We start from the raw sequence: 21316 nt of genomic DNA on the forward strand, positions 1-21316 counted from the left end.
TAATGAACTATTAGAATAATATATTTCAAGAAGAGTAACAACATTCAAAAATATTTCATATATAAACTATATAATATTAAAAAACAAGAGGAAGAGAAATAAGATAGAGTACTGTGCCTAAGTGTACCCTCAAGCAAGAGATCTCTACCCCAGGGCAGTGAAGTCCAAGGTACAGAGGCTATGGCACTACCCAATTCTGAGTCAAAATCCTACTTCCATCTTTGAACTCTGAATATTAACGTTGGCAAATATCGTAGCACAAAAAAGTTCTAAGCCTATCAGATTAGAAAAGAAACCGAGTGATCGACTTAAGGCACATCACCTATAAGAGAGATCAATGATCTCGCAAAATAATTTATAACAGTTATAATCTTCCTAAAAAGGCCAATAACTTCACAATAACTATGCAAGGCTTGGGATCTCTCTTGTAACGTCTTCATAACCAGCCAATGATTCTTGTTCCTCTGGCTAGAGGCTTAAATCAGAAACACCATACATAATAATACTATTATTACCCATATATGATATGAAAGAACTGGGAGATATGGAAACAATAAACCGACAGTAAAACAAACATCAACTGTAGGATATTTGTAGAAATTTACACTTAATGCCACAAACAGTTCGGCAAATGAAAAGGCCCTCAATATCTGGCATTCTTTGAACTGGGAGGCTGTGCTAAGAATCTAAATAAAAATCCATAAGATGGTAGAGAGATGAGAATTCCCTGTATGTCTAACCTTGTAATGAAACACCTAGTAACTCTGCAATTTATTATGCTAAACATACCCTAGCTAAGTTACTAATTGATACATTCGAATACAGAAGTTTCTACCACCTTCTCCACTGGCATATGTACTGATATTTTATAGTGAAATAAACTGCTTAGAACAGCAGACAAAGTTTACTACTGTATGATAAGAAAGTTATACTGTACTACTGTACTTGACCTAACCATCCCAAAATAGCAGAAAATATTTCAATATAAAGAAATTACATACATTTATATACATAAATAAACCCAAAAAAAGTGTATACTATAACCTTGAGACCCAGAAAAATGTAAAAAAATAAATAACAGAATGAAATGCAAAGCTCTTCAATATTACTCCAAAGGTTATTTTTTATGTGTTCTTCCAACTATTGAAGATACATAGAAGATAGAAAAATTTATAACAAACTTCTGTACACTATAATCAAGGACCAATTTTCCAGTGCTATTTCCACTACCATAACAAAAGAATGAAGCTTTTAAGCCAGGAGAAAATGAAAACAAGATTGTATCATGTAGCCTATATGCACAAAGAATGGTTTTGTCCAATGGTCGTGGAATTAAAGTGACCCTGGAATCAAGTCTGTTTATAAATATGTACAAGAATCTTTATACAGATCACTAGGTAGGAAAGAGTAGAGAAAATTTCTTACAAGACTAAGCTGTAAAGGAAAACCCAGTATTATTATTATTATTACTTGCTAAGCTACAACCCTAGTTGGAAAAGCAGGATGCTATAAGCCCAAGGGCTCCAACAGGGAATATAGCCCAGTGATGAAAGGAAAAAGTGAGAAATAAAATATTTAAAATAGAGTAACATCATTAAAATAAATATCTCCAAAATAAACTATATAAACTTTAACAAAAACAGAGGAAGGGAAATTTGATAGAATAGTATACACAAGTATACCCTCAAGCAAGAGAACTCTAACCCAAGACAGTGGAAGGCCATGGTACAGAGGCTATGGCACTACCCAAGACTAGAGAACAAGGGTTTGATTTTGGTGTGACCTTCTCCTAGAAGAGCTGCTTACCATAGCTAAAGAGTCTCTTCTACCCGTACCATAAGGAAAGCGGCCACTATGCACTTTACTTTGATAAGCGCACCTTAGCAAAGTTACCAATTATACTGTATCATAATACAGAGACATAACAAATACAGTATCCTGTATATGATGAATCTTATGGAGACAAACTGGTGCCTTTAATACAGCAAACTAAGCTTACAAATTCATGTCACATGAACTAATCTCCTGATTATCCAAATAAAGGCAGAAAGCAGCGTAACATATACAAAGTATACAAGTATACAAGGAAGAGAACACCCAACAAAATGTTGAAAAACCCAAAAAATGCAGAAATTTATATGTAAAACAATTTAGAATTAATTATTATTATTATTATTATTATTATTATTACTAGCCAAGCTACCCCCCTAGTTGGAAAAGCAAGATGCTATAAGCCCAAGGGCTCCAATAGGGAAAAATAGCCCAATAAGGAAAGGAAACAAGGAAACAAATAAATGATGAGAACAAATTAACAATAAATCATTCTAGAAACAGTAACGTCAAAATAGATGTCATATATAAACTATTAACAGTTATGTCATATATAAACAATAAAAAGACTCATGTCAGCCTGGTCAACATAAAAACATTTGCTCCAACTTTGAACTTTTGAAGTTCTACTGATTCAACTACCGGATTAGGAAGATCATTCCACAACTTGGTAACAGCTAGAATAAAACTTCTAGAATATGCCTTTCCAACTGTTACAGATCCTTGAAGCAATCTACCATACAGTATATACTAATCATTCTTCTTATTCATTAAATTTCCTTTTCCTTAACATCAGAATGAACTATGGGGATCAGAGAAAAAGGGACCAGAATGGATTCCATAACCACAATGAATTTATCTGTCCCAAAGTATTATTATTATTATTATTACTAGCCAAGCTACAACCCTAGTTGGAAAAGCAAGATGCTATAAGCACAAGGGCTCCAATAGGGAAAAATAGCTGTGAAGAAAGGAAATAAGGAAATAAATAAATGATGAGAACAAATTAACAATAAATCATTCTAAAAACAGTAACAACGTCAAAATAGATATGTCATATATAAACCATTAACAACGTCAAAACAGATATGTAGGGCAACCGATACAACCATGGAATCAACTCTGTCTGTAAATGTACAGTATAGATAGATGTGCATCTGGACTTATATATGGACAATTTCAATAGAAAATAGCCTAAGCAAGACTGTGAGACCAGAATGGCAGTGACCTAGTAATCAGTATGACCTGATGTTGTTTTCATAACTTGGGTCAGTATAACACCAGAATATTTGTTAAACAGCATTAATACAAAACAAAGGCTCCTGACTATACCCAATTCTTTTTAATGAGGCGCATTTGCACAGACTCGCATTGGTGCCCTTTAGGCTCGGAAAAGTTTCCTGCATTCTGACTGGTAAGAATTATCTTGTCTAACCAATCAGTGATCGGGAAACTTTCCCGAGCTAAAAGGGCACCCATGCAAGTTGGTGCAAATCTGCCTCACTAAAAAAAAATGACTATAGTACATTGGTAATGTGTTTGCCTTCCATTCGCATGGCGGCAGTTCGATCCCAGCCAAGGACCATGAGTTTGAGCTGTTTACGGAGGAGGCCACTGCTGTGGTTGGGCACCAAAATGAGTGTTGGGCTTGCCCAGCTGACGTTCTGGTGAGCATCTAATCAGATAAAACTGGAACTGAAACCATACACCTTTAACCTTTACAAGGGTAGAAGAGACTCTTTAGCTATGGTAAGCAGCTGTTCTAGAAGGACACTCCAAAATCAAACCATTGTTTTCTAGTGTTGGGTAGTGCCATAGCCTCTGTACCATGGTCTCTACTGTCTTGGGTTAGAGTTCTCTTGTTTGAGGGCACACTATTCTTTTCATCTTCCTCTTGTTTTGTTAAAGTTTTTATAGTTTATATAGGAGATATTCATTTTATTCTTAAAATATTCTTCTTTGTTTCCTTTCCTCACTGGGCTATTTTCCCTGTTGGAGCCTTCGGGCTTATAGCATTTTGCTTTTCCAACTAGGGTTGTAGCTTAGCAATAAATAATAATAATAATAACAATAATAATAATAATATGCCAGCACATACCCTTGATTTGGCACAAACGTAGTGAAGGGAAAGAAACCTACTGATGGTACAGTGAAATTAGGACTGACTTAACTCACTATCCCATCTTTGTATAGTAATTCATTTGGAAACACTAAGGAAGAACCAATAACACTATAAATAAAATCACCCAATTAAATATCATTAAAATGTTTATAGAAAATATCACATCCCTGAATAATGACAGAAAATATTATCAAATAGTCATTCATCTCTATAGACAATAAACATTACCAACCTCCATCCAAAAGAAACTAAAAATTATTCCTTCAATAAAAGCCAAATCAATCAAAGTTAGACCTATTATTATTATTATTATTACTTGCTAAGCAACAACCCTAGCTGGAAAAGCAGGATGCTATAAGCCCAGGGGCCCCAACAGGGAAATAAGCCTAGTGAGTAAAGAAAATAAGGAATATAAAATGTTTTAAGAACAGTAACATCATCTAAATAAATATTTCCTATATAAAATATAAAAACTTTAATGAAATATGAGAAAGAGAAATGAGATAGAATAGTATGCCCGAGTGTACCCTCAAGCAAGAGAACTCTAACCCAAGACAGTGGAAGACCATGGTACAGAGGCTATGGCACTATCCTAGACTAGAGAACAATGGATTGATTTTGGAGTGTCCTCCTAGAAGAGCTGCTTACCATAGCTAAAGAGTCTCTTCTACACTTACCAAGAGGAAAGTAGCCACTGAACAATTAGAGTACAGTAGTTAACCACTTGGGTGAAGATGAACTGTTTGGTAATCTCAGTGTTGTCAGGTGTATGAGGACAGAGGAGAATCTGTAAAGAATATGCCAGACTATTCGGCGTATGTCTAGGCAAAGAGAAAGTGAACCGTAACCAGAGAGAAGGATCCAATGTACTACTGTCTGGCCAGTCACAGGACCCCGTAACTCTCTAGCAGTAGTAATTACTAATTTTGTAATCAAAACTGCAAAGCATTGATAACCAGAGGTACAGAGAGTAAGAGAGAAACCTATGTTGCAATTTGAAACAGCAGGAATGCAATCAATCTAGGGAAACCAATTCATACAAAGTCATCCATGATTTCAATTAATTAACTCGAATATTATTGAAAATTGTGAGAAAAGGATATAAAGTAAAGGATTTTTAAAGTAATTGGTACTATGAAAAGAATGTGGATGATTTAGATACTGTACAGTACTTTTAATATATATATATATATATATATATATATATATATATATATATATATATATATATATATATATATATCTAAAACATTGTATTTGGTATGAAAGCTTATTAAAATGATAAAGTTGTGGAGAAGTTTATTATTATTATTATTATTATTATTATTATTATTATTAGCTAAGTTACAACCTTACTTTACAAAGCAGGATGCTATAAGCCCAAAGACTCCAAGAGGGAAAATATCCCAGTAAGGAAAGGAAATGAAATATAAAAATAAATATATTACATGAGTAATGAGAAATATAATTTGATTGAAAGTGATGGCAAATCACTAAGTGGGAAGAAAATGCATATAAAAAACTGATTGTGATATGAAAACACCATTAATGTAAAGTTTCTAAATGGAAATGAGTTTTAGAGGAATCATAAAAATGTGATAAACAAAATTATATATATATATATATATATATATATATATATATATATATATATATATATATATATATATATATATATATAGATATATATATATATATATACAGTATATATATATATATATATATATATATATATATATATATATAAATATATATATATATATATATAATATAAAGAGCAGTAGCTTGGCTAATAAATATTAATAATAATACAGTAATAATAATAATAATAATAATGATAATAATAATAATACATATTATGGTAATTAAATCTTGAACCAATGCTATTATTTTGTAAGTAATAATTATTCTATCTTATAACCTTGTTGATAAAAAAGGTTAATGTATTTTCAACGAATGTTTATCATAACTAATTCAATATAATAAAAAAAATATTTGATTGTGAAGCAGGAATTTTAATTAGTTCTATTTTCCTATACTGTTGTAAAGAATATGCCACATCACTTCGCCTCGAAACTTTGAGTCATCATTTTAAATAAAATCGGCATTAATTTTTCATATTTCTCCTTCCTAAAATAGGTTTTTTCATGGCAGGAATCCATATATATAAGCCTTATTCACAATAGTAAAGGTATAAAGCCGGTATAATAGAAGCCAAATAGCCTTTGGTTTGACGATCGGGAATGTCCGATATCGAACCAGCTTCGGATGAAATGTCCGCTAATTTTACTCATTTATCAATTTAATTTCTATTATACCGGCATATTCTTTAGAGAATGAGCATACGCAATATTTATATACATTAATGCTATGAATAAAGTATATCAAAAAGCTTGCATATAAGAATTATGGCCGTTTTTACGATAGCAAATCGATTTCTCGGTATCGTAAATATTAGAACATAGATACAAATAGAAGGTAGAAATCATACGTTTCACGAAGTATACATTTCTAAGAATAGGAAATAAACACTACACAAACTCGTTATCATAATCAATATAATCATTATTATTACTATAATTAAAATATTACAATTAAATAGCTCAGTAAGCCTAATATTACGAAAAAATACCGAAACAAAACACTATGACGTCACCACCTCCGGCTGACAGGAAGCTTTAGGCCGATGGTCCTTTTTAATATTTAAAATGTCGTTTTATTCTTAAAATCTGACCTATTTTCTTCATTACAACGAAATATATGTTAAACAAGATCAAATATTATCAACGCAGATAATGTAAAATGAATTATTAGCATACGTAAAGAAGTGAATCAATATTCATAACGGAGTTCAACCTCCCTAGCAGTTCCGGCGACCTTGACAAATATTCCCCCCCCCCTCTCTCTCTCTCTCTCTCTCTCTCTCTCTCTCTCTCTCTCTCTCTCTCTCTCTCTCTCTCTCTCTCTCTCTCTCTCTCTCCGTATGTGTGTATGTGTGTGTGTGTGTGTGAAGGTCAGTCGAGAAACTCAGATTCTAGAACATCAACTTTCAATCTAATCTATGAAAAGTATAGATATTTTTCTTCATTTGCCCTTCCTGATATCAATTATAATTAAATTATACTAAATACTATTAAAGCATACTGGCTTTTTGGCAAATACTATGCCGTTTTATACAATATTTTCAGATGGTTGATAGAGGTAGGCCTATGTGTGCAAACATACATACATACATTTATACAAACACACACTATTTATATGTATATATATATATATATATATATATATATATATATATATATATATATATATATATATATATATATATATATATATATATAAAGTGTGTGTATGTATGTGTGTCCATATAAATGCATACACACATTCATATACTGTATACCTGTATGCATATTGTATATACACATTTATGTAAGTGTGTATGTATTCATGCACACACAAGCATAACTATATACACAATACAATATATATCTGTGTATGTATTCCAAACTGCAATTGCCAGTAACAGTATGTGGCTCCTAATAAAGGTAACAAACTAATCATGATCCAATTCACACAAATACTGAATGTGGGTGAAATCCTTCCATAAACCTAGCCACTTAATAAACACACAAAGCTCACCAACAGCACATCAAACCCTTTCACATGACTTTCCCTTTAGAGAATAGCATTATTATTATTTGCAAAGCTACAACCCTAGTTGGAAAAGCAAGCTGCTATAAGCCCAAGGGCTCCTACAGGGAAAAACAGCCCAGTGAGGAGAGGAAATAAACTACAAGAATAGTAATGAACAATTAAAACAACATATTTTAAGAACGATAATACCATTAAAATAGAACTTTCTCATATTAATTATCAAGAGAGACTTATGTCAGCCTGTTCAATATAAAAACATTCACTGCAAGTTTGAACTTCAAAAGTTCCACCGATGATTATTATTATTATTACAGTATTATTATTATTACTTGCTAAGCTACTACCCTAGAGTTAGAAAAACAGGATGCTAAAAGCCCAAGGGCTCCAACAGGGAAAATAGCCCGGTGAGGAAAGGAAACAAGGAAAAATAAAATATTCTACGAACAGTAACAACATTAAAATAAATATTTCCTATATATACTATAAAAACTTCAACAAAACAAGAGAAAATAGATAGAATAGTGTGCCTGAGTGTACCCTCAAGTAAGAGAACTCTAACCCAAGACAGTGGAAGACCATGGTAAAGAGGCTATGGAACTACCCAAGACTAGAAAACAATGGTTTGATTTTAAAGTATACTTCTCCTAGAAGAGCTGCTTACCATAGCTAAAGAGTCTCTTCTATCCTTACCAAGATGAAAGTAGCCACTGAATAATTACAGTGCAGTAGTTAACCCCTTGAGCACAGAATTGTTTGGTAATCTCAATGTTGTCAGGTGAATGAGGACAGAGAAGAATGTAGAAAGAATATGCCAGACTATCAAGTGTATGTGTAGGCAAAAGAAAATTGAGCTGTAACCAGAGAAATGACTCCAATGTAGTACAGTCTGGCCAGTTAAAGGACCCAATAACTCTCTAGTGGTAGTATTCCAGAATAAAATACAATAGAAGTGAATAAACTCTGCAATTTTTAGTAATTTGGCAAAATAAATATTTGCTATATGCAGATTTGCACATATCTATCCAATATCAAAATCTGGCTAAATGTCAAAATCTGGTAAAAGATCAAAATATGGTTAAATTTCAAAATCCCATTTAGGGAACATGAATGCCTATTCTCAAGAGGTCCTGTAGAGTTAAGGGATGCTCCTGGAGCAAGAGAAGATGCTGTCATAAGGCCAGCTTATTTTACCTGCATACAACCTTAGTTCATGGACCTAAGTCCTAACCTAACCTAACCTGACTACTGTACACTAAACAGGCAGAACAATTTATCAAAATGAAAATCAAGTCTTAAAAATTGCATCTTACTAAAGCTACTAAACAAGATCTCTTCTAGCAATAACCTATTATATAACTATTATTATTATTATTTTTTTTATTGCTATTATTATAACTAGGCTACATCCCTAGTTGGAAAAGTAAGATGCTATAAGCCCAAGGGCTCCAACAGGGAAAAATAGCCCAATGAGAAAATAAAATAAAAAACCTACAAAAGAAGTAATGAGCAATCAAAATAACATATTTTAAGAGTGGTAAAAACATTAAAAGAGATCTTTCATAAACTATAAAAAGACTAAATGAAAACATTTGTTGCAAGTATAACCCTTCAAATTCCAAAGGATCTTTTAATATCCTCCCCAGCACACAGCTTATGATAGCATATGAATCTTACAGTGTTGGTGTGGTGTTTGTGACATGATGCAGTGCCAGTGCAGTGTGGTGTTAGTGTTTTGATTTTAGTGGGTAGTATTTTTCTTATGTCCCTCTCCAAACATACAGGTGATCCCTCCACTTCCACCAAGCTCTGGACTCCAATATGTGTTCATTCTCTCTCATCACTGAACACACATTACCCATTACGTCTAAGTATGCGTCTCAATGGTCAGTTGTCTGTGCCCACCCTCTCCGAGAGCCCTCCTGTGGCTACCAATCTTTGCTACAGTTGATTTTAAGATTCAAACTATACAAATTCTCTCTCATCTTTTCTTCTCTTCTTTTAAAATGTGAATGACGCAGCTTAAAATGATCCATAATGGCTTCTACCACACATCAAGATGATTCTAAGGATAAGCAACGCAACATGGACACTGATGACTGCCAGTTGCCTTCACACTCAGTCTCACCAAAACACTGGAATCCTACCAGATTTTCCAATGGTGTAACCCACACCTTTGTTCTTACCACACCTGAATATACTGCCTTTCAAAGCTTCAGGTGGGGATTTAAAGCTCAAATATACGGAGGAATCTCAACAGTCTGAGTTGGCTGCATGTCGGTGAGAGGAGGATCAACGTTGAAGAGAAGACAACTGCCAAGAAGACAACTTAAGAAGAAATTAGGAATAACAGCATTTCCCCATGTTGCAGCTACTCATGGTCAGCCCTTCCCACCAGCAAGCAACACTAGTGGACTAACAAAATCTTCCCCCAAAATCCTCACAGCCACTGCCCACCCAGCCACCACCCTCACAGAAGTCCATTGTCAAACACCACCGCCCTTATGTCCCAACGCCACACATCAGATTTAGGGAATAGCGTAGACACTATGATAACTACAGCATGATGGCGGACCTAATAATTATTACAGGAAGCAATTACTACAACTTTGTATGTGCCTCAGCCTGAGAACCAAAGAATACTCGAATACATATTCAACATACCACCAGACACGTATCAAAGGATAGAAGTCCTCGATGTTCTCTAGGAACACATTACGAATTTGCGGAATGAAGCTTTACGACATAGAAACCTGCTTTCCCGCAAAACAGAAGGAAAAGGAAAGTTTCAGCTATTTCTGCATCTGACTGAAGAACGTAACAAAGGATATGGACATCTGTCCTGGACATTCTGCTGCTTGCAAAGTCTCAAGGTAAAATGATCCAAATCATGGGAGTCATGGACAAAGAGCTCATTGGCCTGAATGCTTCAGCTTCATTGATACCACAGTGAACGAATGTCGCTCTTATGAGGTGACATTGACAGCCACCACAGCAATACATGCCCCTCCTAAATTGAGTACCATCTCTACCTACAAAGAAAACCAAAGGTCATGGTAGCATAGGTGCTACTTCACAACCCACCCCTAACAGGCACACTTATTGCCCCTCCTGCACAAAGAAGCATGGCTCTGCAGAAAAGTGTCCAGCCGCCAACAGTGTATGACGAAACTACCTGTAAGGAACACTGGTAAGGACTCTTAAGTGCCCTGCCAACAAGGTCACAAACAGACACTACGTCTAAGTGAATCACTTTAACAGATGTTGCCGACAACACATGTGCGCCATAAAGTGTCACACCCCCTTCTAGAAAGCCCTCCAATTGTCACAAGGTAGATACCCTTTCCACAACTACTTGCCCCTCAGCATCACACAGACATCCAAGATTATAAATGCTTCCAGACACATGAGCCAATATACAAGTGATGGGCCCCCAGCAATTGGAATGAACTAGAGCTTCTTGCCATCTCGACGATACCTACGGCAGATGAATAAAAATAACAACGGCTTCAGGTACCATTAAGGCCACCCTGTCCTTCTCCTTCCTGTCTCACCAAAATATAGTCCACAAAGGTATTCTGATACCACTCATGTCATATGAAAACTGCACGGAGTTGGCCATCATCCCGCAAGGCTTTCCACGAACCATCATATAGGTCGTCTTTGTTAAGCGATGTAAGGAGCTACCCTTCCATGCCAACATGACCCCTGCCAAGGCCCAAGAATATTTCCTCCAAACTTTCAAATACATGTCCATGTCTAAGGAGGACCTTAAAGCAGCTTCAGTAGGGCTGATAGCAGGCACTCCCATGAAAATTCTCCTCGAAGAAGATGCAGCCCTATTTGCCATAAATGCTTCACAGCAAATCACCCACACTTTCTGAAAACCTGTCAAGAATGAACTAGACTCCATGGGCCATCAACCACTCATTAAGATTGAGGAAGCAAACCATTGGAATGGTGCCTCTCTCCAGTCATCATGAAAACCAAAGAAGTTAGCATCACAGTGGATCTCACCACGCTGAACGCATAAGCCTCCCGACCAGCTTGCACTTCACATCCGCCCATAGCAGTTGTTCACCCTGTTGACTATGCCAAATTCTTCACCACCAAGGATGCTCTACATGGCTACCGGCAGATGGAGCTACCAGAGAGTGACCGACACCTGACGACTTCTATTACACCTTACGGATCCTTCCAGAATTGCCATGAACCCATGGGCTTCACTGCCACCAGCGATGCTTATCGTTACCGCAGTAACCCAGCTCTCCAAGGCATGAAGAAGTACAGTATGTCAAGCTTGTAACTGACATTCTCATTTTGAATATGGCCTACCAACATACTACCACATGATCCATGAACTACACAGTCACTGCCAAAAAAAATGGCATCACTTTCAACAGAGACAAGTTCACAGTGGCATAAGCCACAAGTGAATTTTTGCGGCTTCACCCTTCCTGAAGAAAGAATAACTGCAAATCCAGGATGAGATACGGCTCTGCAAGACTTCCACCCAGCGTCCAACCTGACGGTTGTACCTTCCTTCATGTGGTTAGTAAACCAAATGGCAGAGATATCCCCAGATATTGCCATGACAACACAGCTCCTTCGCCCAAGCCTTCACAACCAGGACTTCAACCCTGTGAAGCATGAACTCTCAAGCCCACTTGTTCAGATCTCTTTTAACCCAACCCTGCCAATGATTTTGCAGACCGATGCATCTCATCTCTACGTGATAGGTTATGTCCTCTTACTGGTTCATGATAACGGATGCCTCTGAGAAGTCTGGATTGGATCCTGCTTTTTCACAGATGACAAGACAAGGTATCCATCAATAGAGCTAGAGACACTTGGGTCCTCACAAAATGCCCCTGTATCTCCTAAGACTGCCAACCTTCACACTGCAAACTGATCATTTTCCACTAGTGTCCACAATCAACAGTTACACCATCAACATTGTCGAAAATCCGCAGCTTCAGAGAGTGAAGGAGCACATAACACAGTAGTTATTCACTGTACTACTGTGTAGCACGTCGGAAAATATGGATTCGAGATGCAGTCTCCCTAGCACCAGTCAGTTACCCCACATCCGAAGATACGATTTGCTGTACTGAGGTAACATCACGCGTCAGGTTTGTCATCAACATTGCACTGCACAGTAATAGCTTCTTAAGAAGTGGATACCCCAACTATCAATGCTGACCAGACCCTGCAAGATATGTTGACAGCAGCACAGGCCGATCCTCACTATGTTCACCTTCGAAAGTGCATCATGTCTGGGTTCCCCACAAATCGGTACAAACTGTATGCTTTTTTATTACCGTATTGGAAGTTGTGAGAAGCCCTCTCTACTGATGGCGACCTCATGCTCAATGGAGCGCAAACATACTAGTTCCTGCAGCTTTATGTTACCACACACTCGCCAAATTCCATGACAGACAACGAGGTGCAGTGTCTACCAAACACTAAGCATGACAAATTGTCTTCTGGAATATACACTGATATTGCCAACATGGTCATTGCCTGCAATCCATGCCAAGTCCTATATTTCAGACAGCAACAGGAGCTTCTTCACAATGACTATCACCCACCAAAGCCATTTGGACTTCTTCCAGGTAGCCGGAAAATCCCTCGTTGTCGCTGGCCACCTCCCTGGCTGGTCCAAAGTAATTCTTTACAAAGATGACACGATTGCCTCCTGAACCATATTGTACTTCTGCCACTACTTCAGAGAGGTTGATGTTCCCCTGTGTCTAGTCACCAATGGAAGATGCCAGTTTACCAGCATACAGTTTGCCGACTTTATAGAGCGTTGGAGTGTACACCAAATACGTAAATATATCGCCACACTACCTGCAGTCAAATGGACACTTTGAGGGTGCCGTCAATGCTGCTTAACACTTAGATCCTCAAAATGGCCCCTCAAGGATACAACAGCAGGGCCTTTGAATGTGGCCTACTCGAGTTACGAAACATGCCTAACCTTTCTGGTTGTTCTCCTGCTCAGGTACTATACGATCTTATTCTTTGTAATGTGTGTCCGCTCATCCTCAGTCGTCCATGGAAATTTGGGCAAGAAAAGGCACATGACAGTGACTGCTGAGCTGCTACCAGAGATGCTCAGGCGCAATGCAACTGTGATTCCCACACCTGTCCCCTGTCCAGGCTGAATGTGGGCAAACACAGCTGCCTACAGGACCCAAAATCCCACAGATGAGACAAGATTAGGAACGTCACTGTTGGAGAGTGATCACGTGAGTAAAAGATTCGATCTCAAGCAGTTGAGCGCTACGTCAGAAACGTCAATTCTTATATCTGGTGATGTCGCCATTATAATACATATCCGGCCAACAGTTGGTCGGACAAGCAGGGCACCTAAAAGAGGTGTCAAGTCCCTTAGGAAAGTTTACAGTAACTGGAACAAGTACTGGCTCAATACTGGCAATCCTCATTGAATTGGCTGCGTGGACCTCAAGTGCGTAAAGCACTTGCTGACAACAGGCTCCACGTGTCGGGACATAATACTCCCAAAGAGGCTCTTGGGGAGTACAGTACTGCCAACGCTCAGCCGATTTCGGGCACCGTCAACTATCACCCCATTTGCACTCAAGAACTGGTAACCAAGCACTACGTGCTCAGCCATAGTCTCTGAAGGCACTACATGGAGCACACTCGGGGTGAATGTCTTTCCAGGCAGTATAGGGGTCAACAGTACAGTACCTAAGGTGTTAGGTCCTGTTTACCCTAAACCCCAGTGACTATGTCTAATTTTCCATCGGGAGCGTTGAATGCTCTCATTGACTCCGGAGCTGAGGTCAACCTCCTCTCATCGAGAGTTGTGCAGGATTACCAGCTGCAGATGGTACCCAACACCATTGGTCTGAAGAGTTTAGGACAAACAGGACCTAAGACCTTAGGTACTGTACTGTTGACCCCTATACTGCATGGAATGACATTCACCCCGAGTGTGTTCCATGTAGTGCCTTCAGGGACTACGTACTTGGTTACCAGTTCTTGAGTGCAAATGGGGTGATAGTTGACGGAGCCCGAAATCGGCTGAGCATTGGCAGTACTGTACTCCCCAAGAGCCTCTTTGGGAGTATTATGTCCCGACACGTGGAGCCTGTTGTCAGCAAGTGCTTTACGCACTTGAGGTCCACGCAGCCAATTCAATGAGGATTGCCAGTATTGAGCCAGTACTTGTTCCAGTTACTGTAAACTTTCCTAAGGGACTTGACACCTCTCTTAGGTGCCCTGCTTGTCTGACCAACTGTTGGCCGGAAATGTATTATGATGGCGACATCATAAGCCCCGGTCTGTCAAGGAAAGTTACAGCAATCCCTGGCATCTTCGAACTGAAGGAGGGAAAAGCCTCGGTTTTAATCAAGGGTTCATTTGAAGAAACTGCAAAGATCAAGAAGGGCGATCTCTTGGGGAAGGTGTTCGCCATAGTAATGGTGGATGCTCCTCTATCCTGCCTGATAGCACAGGAGTGTGACCTGACTCCTGAACCGAGCGTATTGGAAGAGATAGACAATCTGTCTATCTCCGACGAACTGGACTCTTCTCAGAAGGACCAGTTTTGTCAAATGCTTCGACGTCATCTTCCAGTCATCAGTACTGGTGATAAGGACGTGGGTGAGTGCTCAAGCACACCAATACGCATCCACCTGTATGACGAGACGCCCATTTATCAGAGTTCGACGGTTTGCCAAGCCCGTCGCTGACGCCATCGAGGAACAGTGCAAGGAGTTGCATGAACTGGGTATTATTGAACCCAGCATCTCTCCTTGGTCTTCACCCGTTGTTCCAGTCCGAAAAAAGGACAATAGTATACGGTTATGTGTGGACTACCGTAGACTGAATAAGGTGACTGTCTCTGATAAGTTCCCGATGCCTAACATGGCGGATTCCGCATTTGGACTTCAAGGAGTCAAATACTTTACAACCCTTGACCTAGTTCGTGGATAGAGTTTTGGCTACTCTCCAGAAGCACGGACTCAAGATAAAACTCGGGAAGTGTTCTTGGGCTCAAGCCGAGGTCCAGTATCTTGGTCATCTGGTTGGACGTTCTGGTATGCGTAAGCTACCAGAATACATTCAGAAAGTGCAGGACTTCCCTAGACCGACCACTGTGCGTGAGCTACAGGGATTCCCCATGTGCTCACAGATAGCCAAACCATTATCTGCAAAGGCTGGAGGACGAAAATCCCACGGGACTAGGAAACTGAAGTGGACTGCTGAAATGGACGGTGCCTTTGTGCGCTTGAAGGAACTACTCAAGGAGGACATTATGTTGTCATACCCTGACTACTCCGCTGATGCTAAGCCCTTGGAGTTGTTTGTTGACACTTCGGGTGAGGGTGCTGGTGCTTGTCTGTGCCAGGAGTCCTTGGAGTATCCAAGGGAGCGTCAGGTGATAGCGTACGACTCCACGACTTTCCTTGACTGCGAGACCCATTACTCTACCATTGAGCGTGAGTTGGCTGCTCTGCGATGGGGGTGAAAACCTTCAGGGCCTTCCTCTATGGTCAGTTCTTCGTGATCCATTCTGATCACCGTCCCCTGATGTAACTTCATGACATGAAGATGGTGGACAGTCGTCTAGCACGGACACTGGAGGACCTGTCCGAATTTAACTTTATTGTTAACTACTGTCCAGGTGATCAAAATGCCGCAGCTGACTGCTTATCCCGCTGGCCAGCATTAACTGACTGTCTGTTTGATACTGAACCCAGCATTCCCAAGTTGCCTACTGGACTGGCCTTGTATAAGGAGGTTCGTGGTGGTCCAGATCCTCTCATAGAATCCTTGGAGATAGTTGTAAACTACTGGACGGAAGGGTCCGGTGTCACACCCGACTCTCAGCTGAAGGGAGCCAAGCTCCGGGCTGCCTTAGTTCAGCAGTTTCTGAAAGACACCGGTCGACTAGGCTTCAAACTGGATAAGATTAGCTGGAACAGGATCAAGGCAATGCGTTCTCCCGGTACAGTCCCAGCTCTGGAGTTGCTCTTGGTAGCATCTAAGCTACTGAACTTGGAAATCTGGGTTCATTGGGGTCCCACTTGTCCTGTAGTCTATCGTGATCCATCCGTGACTGAGCCTCGGTGTGTGCATCTTCAGTGTCTGTCTGGAGTGCATTTTAACCCTCTGATTGAGCTCTGCAATTACGTCCCTCCAACTGACGTGATTCTGGGCCATAAGGCGGAGGTAAAATCTTGTGTGCCTGACGCTGAGGGCTTGGATACTGATGATCAGGAAGCGTAGGAGGATTGTCCTGTAATCAGGTACGTGACAGAAAAGGCACCTCGTCAGTCCAGTTGCACCCATATGTCTCAACACTCGGCAGTAGGTATAGTAATGATGCAGGAGACCTTATTTTGTGCTCTTGTTGATACAGGAGCACAGGTTTGTCTTGTAAGCGAGTCTGTACTGAGCCAACTTGGCATAGAGTACCAGGTATTGTCCGGAGAACAGTTAGAGGGGTTGACTGGTTACTGCACCAGCATTCTAGGCTACGTCCAGTTAGAGGTGAAGTGTCCTACCGGGTGGAGGCTACCGCTGTTTAACTATGCGGTGGTAGCTGCCAAAGACATTAACTTTTGTTTTGTTCTTGGTAGAAATCTACTGGACGCAGCCTACCTGACACTGGATTCACCCCGAGAACAGTTGGTGTATGCCCATACTGCTGTTCTCAAGTTGTCTCCCAAGGTACTCTCAGTCTCCTCCCTGCATACCGAGACCACTGTTATGAAGGTAACTGATCCTGAACCTGATCGGGGAGTGTTCTCCGGAAATGTTCTTCTGTCTTTTAGTCAGGTGTCCAAGATCCAAGGAGATCACTGACAGATTCAATCTGTCATTGAGATGATCTACTCTGGGGTTCCTGCATCTCGAGTTCCACGCTCCTAACTACCCTAAAGGAGATGTTTGTCGGACCTGGAAGTACACCAGGGTTTGCTAGTGAAGCGGAATCCAGATGGCTCAGTAGTCCCAGTAGTCACCTTCAATGTCCTGATTGACCTAGTTGCCGAGACACACCTCCAGAATGATCACTGGGGGATTGGAAAAATGATTGCAATGCTCCGTCGACTCATCTGGCACAGATCTTTGATTAATGTGATCAGAGATATGTGCCGGACGTGTTGGGAATGTCAGACTTGTAAGGTCTCAAGGGAGGTGGTTGCCCCGCTGACCTTGAAAATAGTGACCTCTTCTCCCTTTGAATTGGTTGCTATGGATCTTGTGAGTCTCCCAACAACCAGTACTGGTTTTACTGGGTGTCTGATGGTAGTTGAGCATTATTCCAAGTGGGAGACAACAGTACCCATAAGGAATAAGAGGAGCAGTACGATATGCCAGGCGCTTGAAGACCGAGTTTTTCCTGTTATTCCTCGTGTTCCAGTCCGGATATTGACTGATAACAGCCCTGAGTTTATTTCCCAGGAATTTACTGAGTTGTTGGAGCAGTACAATGTTGTACATGTGAAAACAACTCCGTATAAACCCTCTAGTAACAGTGCAGTGGATCAGGTGAATCGTACCATTGGTGAGTTACTGAGGGTGATTTCTGGGGAATCTCGGAAATGGGACCAGTACTTATCCCGAGCAGTTCTCAGCTGCAACCATTCCCACCACATTGAGATTGGCTGTACTCCAGCTGAGAACATACTGAAGGGTGTTCACGATGTTCATAGTACCCCATTGCTGTCCCTTTTCTCAGCTACTGTTTATTTTAATCTTTCTAATAAGTCATTTATCACAATTTTTTTTCCTTTCACACTGTGTCCCATTGTCAGTATAAAAGAATTCTTTCCCTTTCACCTAATGTTCTGATATTTTTTTTCCCAAGTTTAAAACCATCTTACCTAAAGAATATAGAGCTATATCTATAAATGCTGCTATCTTCTCAGAAATGAATCAACGGTCATCTTACATGTTAATCCAGTTAGCCCAAGGAAAGGGAATTTAGAAAGGAAGTAAGATTCTAGCTGGGTCCCCTTGCCCAGTATAAATCAAGGGGTGGTGCCCAGTGCTCCGTTCTCTTGACCTGTTACCTAGATTTTTTGGTTATTCCACCGTAGTATATTTTTTGTGTAGTGAACGTTGGGTTGTGGTCGGCATTTGGACACTAGGCAGTTTGGGTGCTACCTCTGGCCACAGTCCGCAAACCACTGCACCTTTCAATGCTGTTAAACACTTAGATCCTCAAAATGGCCCCTTAAGGATACAACTTGAGGGCCTTTGAATGTGGCCTACTCGAGTTATGAAACATGCCTAACCATTCTGGTCGTTCTCCTGCTCAGGTACTATATGGTCATCTTCTCTGTGTAATGTGTGTCCGCTCATCCTCAGTCGTCCATGGAAAGTTGGCAAGAAAAGACACATGACTGTGACTGCTGAGCTGCTGCCAGAGATGCCCAGGTGCAATGCTACTATGATGCTCCACCTGTCCCCTGTCCAAGCTGAATGTGGGCAAACACGGCTGCCGACAGGACCGAGCATCACACAGATGGGCCACGATCAGAAAAGTCACTACTGAAGAGCAATAATGTGAGTAAGAGATTTGCTCTCAAGCAGCTGAGCGCTCCGTCAGAAACATCAATTCTTATATCCGGTGCCCAGTCCCAATTAAGTTCCCAAATATGATCCCTTGTGGTCCCTAGTCTTGACATGGTAAGTCGTCAATGTCCTCTAAAACTCCCTGCAGATCTCAAAGCTTAAACAAACCTAGATAGTGTACAAAGCTCACATGCCACTTATGCAACTTGCTTTGTACTTCCATACTTCATAAATTCACTGTATGTTATTTGCTTTGCACACTAATACATAATAGTTCACTATATGTACAGTAACTTACTTAGTATGTTCAAGATAACTCTTTGAATGCATCTTTTAACCCTTTTACCCCCAAGCTCTTTGGAAATTTCCAACCCTTAACCCCCAAGGGGTTATTTTTTCCCCAGCACATTTTGCAGTAAATATTTTTTAAATTGCTCTAACAGCCTTACTTTTTGTTTTAGAGAGGTCAGGTTGGTCTCATTCTCTTGCAAAATGCCTGAATGTTCTCAAAAAATTATCAATAATATGAAAAAAAAAAAAATTTTATAGAATTTTTTTGCAAAGACGTACCGGTACGTCCATGGGGGTAAAGGGATGGCTTTTGTGAAACGTACCAGTACGTCCTTTGGGGGTAAAAGGGTTAATTCTATAAATGTTGTCCATTACAAACGCATGTGCACAAGTTGCACTGTCAGCACTCTGTGCATACACATCCGCGCACAAGCTGCTTGCCTTGCAGAGCACCATTGTTTATACCCTGTTGCTGTATGGAATATGAAAACTTTATGACTCAGAATCTTATTTCTCCATCCCTGCAATTATCTGTTTTCTTCTACAAGACATCTCATGTCACTAAGGACTATGGTGAAAACCTTGTGGACTCAAGGCCAGTAAACAATGTGGATATAAACTTTTAGCTGAATGATGGGAATAGTTCTAAGAGAAAGAAAAAGAGCAACGTGGATACGAGAGCAAAGTAAAGTATATTCTAACATGTAAGAAAAAGAAATGGACATGGGCTGGGCATATAATGAGAAAGATAGATAATAGATGAGCATTAAGAATAACAGAATAGACCCCTAGAGATTGCAAAAGAAGAAGGGGAATGATGAAAAGATGAATGATCGACAAACTAAGAAAGTTTGTGGGTGTGGACTGGCACAGAAAGACCACAAACAGACTTGAGTGGAAGGACATTTCTGAGGCTTTTGTTCTGTAGTGGACTATTAATGGCTAATAATAATGGGGATAGAATGATAAGAGTGTAGTCTACATGACCTTATCCTAGTCAAAAACTATTACATTTATGGTACTTACATTTTTATAGCCATGATGCTCTCCCGAGGCCTTAAAACACCTGAAAAGATCAAATAATTTTTCAGTACAGCACTACCATCTTTAGATACAAACCATTTCAACAATTACAAAATAATCAACATAAAGTTTTAACTCATATATATGAACAAAAACTAACAAATCTTATAGTTAATAATGCATTTCACAGAGCAAAAGACCTAAAATCTTTAGTAATATTGTTATTGTTATAATCATTATTATTACAATTATAAATAGAAAAGTTATAACCCTGGTTGGAAAAGCAAGGAGTTATAAGCCCAGGGGCTCCAACAGGACAAAATAGTGCAATGAAGAAAGGAAATAATTAACCTATACGAAAAGTAATGAATAATGAATAGAAAATGTCTCAAGATCAGTAAGAACATTGAAATGGATCTGTCTTATATAAACTATGAAAGGTGACTTATGTCAGCCAGGTAAACATTTAAACATTCATGGCAAGTTTGAACTTCTGAATAATACATTTGCAAATTCAAATTAAACCATTATTTAGGGTATACAAATTAATAATCAATAAGGTATCTTCCACTATAATATTCTAATGGAAGCAACGACAATATTATAATGGAGTGTCAACATCTTATTCCAAATACTGTACTGATCATAAACATTTACTAATATTCTTATAAAACACAATCTAATGAAATTATTATAAAAGTTGCACAAGGAAAAAGGAAGAAATTAGAGAGAAAAGAGAAGAGTTGGAAGAGAATGTAAGCAATGACCTACAGTACAGTACTAGGTTAGGTTAGCTTAGGTTGGATCATGTCCTATTAGAGGACCTTTTTAAATTTT

General features: G+C 39.3%; 1 long non-coding RNA gene across 1 annotated transcript in view; it reads right to left on the reverse strand.

The window, feature by feature from the left end:
* The window catches only part of LOC137637565 (uncharacterized), a 39975-nt gene extending 19450 nt beyond the window's left edge, over positions 1-20525 (reverse strand). Inside the window, exon 1 of the long non-coding RNA XR_011043708.1 lies at positions 20483-20525. This is a non-coding gene — a long non-coding RNA (uncharacterized lncRNA). The remainder of the gene's footprint in view (positions 1-20482) is intronic.
* Between the last annotated feature and the right edge of the window lie 791 nt (positions 20526-21316).

The sequence above is a fragment of the Palaemon carinicauda genome, unplaced genomic scaffold (genome assembly GCF_036898095.1).
Source record: "Palaemon carinicauda isolate YSFRI2023 unplaced genomic scaffold, ASM3689809v2 scaffold85, whole genome shotgun sequence".
Taxonomy (NCBI): Eukaryota; Metazoa; Arthropoda; class Malacostraca; order Decapoda; family Palaemonidae; genus Palaemon; species Palaemon carinicauda.